Genomic DNA, 1,794 nt, shown 5'->3' with positions numbered 1-1,794 from the left:
ACTTGGATTCTTAGAGAAAGAAGGAAAAGGAAGATTAAGAAAGTGCAAGAAGGCATTAGGATCAGCAGCTACATCAAATTTTCTTGCAGGTACCGAGTTGCATGTGTGTTTCCTTCACTAGTTTTGGCATGCATGGCATATGCATGTGGATTTTTGGTTGTGATATTTCATTGGCATGGAGGATGGCCGGGATTGACAGTGGATTGCCTAGCCTTACCATTTCCTGGATAGCCATGGTGATTGTGGGTTTACTTTCATTGCTTGTTTTGGTTGGATCTCATGTTTCCTTAGCTTGGGTTGAGTTACTAGTCCTAGAAGCCCTGGTTGGACAAATGCTCTGGAAGCCCTGTAACAGCTTGGGTTTAGTTACTAGTCCTAGAAGCCCTATAACAACTCAGGTTGAGTTGCTAGTCCTGGAAGCCTTGGTTGGAAAAATACTTTGGAATCACTTGGTGGGTTGAGTTACTAGTCCTAGAAGCCCTGGTTGGACAAATGCTCTGGAAGTCTTGTATAAGCTGTGGGTTGAGTTACTAGTCCTATAAGCCTTGGTTGGACAAATGCTCTGGAAGCCCTGGAAGGCTTGGATGGAGACCAATCTGATGATGGTTTTGGTGATGTCTGACCGGGTGGTGGAATCAATGTTTGATGGTGATCTGAATTTGAAACTACTTGAAATTTGTTTGCAAGGTATTCAATTCAGAATTAAACATGTTTAAAATATTTCCATGTCTTGCAGAAAGAAAACACATGAAATTTTCAGCTGTTCATGACCCATTTAAGCATAGCAGAGTTATTTCCTTTTATTGTTTAACACATTAAAATGAATTTGTTCCGCAAAATAAATCAACCACATATGCAAAATAAGTTGATAAAGCAGTTCACCCCCTCCAGGGCTACGTCTGCTGGGTCCAAAGCTCCCAACCGGGCTTGTCCTTGTTTTTATTAAATGCTCAAATTGAAAATACAGCTGAATAGAAGCATCTACAGGAGAAATAGATGGTAGAAATGGATTCAGAACACTTGAATCCTTCAGGATTGACTATTGGATCACCTCCAATGGATTCCTGCAACCTTGTACAGTCTTCCCAATACTAGCCCCTGGTGGCTCCTAGAACTTTCACGGCTCCAAAACGTATGAAAATGACCTCTGATGGCTGTAAGACCTGCACCAATGGCTTCAGAAGGTCGAAAATACCCAAAATCAAAAAAAAATTCGTCCAAAACCGACTTTCCTAGCCAAAGTTATGACCATTTACTCCTAACTGCCAGTTTGGCCTAACAAAACCCCAGTTAACTTTAGTTACGGCCAGTTAGGCCCGCCAAATATGGCGGGACCGCCAAATTTGGCGCTCCGCCAATTCCGCCGCCAACTGAACTGCAGTCAAATTAAATGCTTGCCTCGGATTGCGTGCTGACCGTTTGGGCTGGCGGTTAGTGCTTAAGCTCCTGGTTCCCCGGCGCTGGTCATATGGAGGGCGGGGCTGGCCCTTAGGGGCTGGCCCCCTTTGCTTTCCCGCCACTGCAATTTCAAAATTTAAAAAGATTTTCTCCGCCCATGGATCAGATCAGCCCTTGGTGGCGCGTTGGTAAACCTTTGAACTGGTACAGCAGGGGTCGCGGGTTCGATTCACAATCTGACCCAAAAATTTTGAAACGCAATCCCATATACTGCTGACGTCATCTGGGGGCCACGTGGCGGCCTCCAGGCCTGCCACATGGCAGCTTCTGATTGGCTGTTGAAAAGGGAATATTCTGTGGAATATTCCTTTTTAAATTTTTTTTTTTTAAATTCAA

This window comes from Pinus tabuliformis, chromosome J (assembly GCF_031772625.1).
Source record: "Pinus tabuliformis cultivar Carrire ecotype Pingquan chromosome J, CPIR1, whole genome shotgun sequence".
Lineage (NCBI taxonomy): Eukaryota > Viridiplantae > Streptophyta > Pinopsida > Pinales > Pinaceae > Pinus > Pinus tabuliformis.
The sequence above is the reverse complement of the archived record's forward strand: the minus strand, read 5'-3'. Positions refer to the sequence as shown.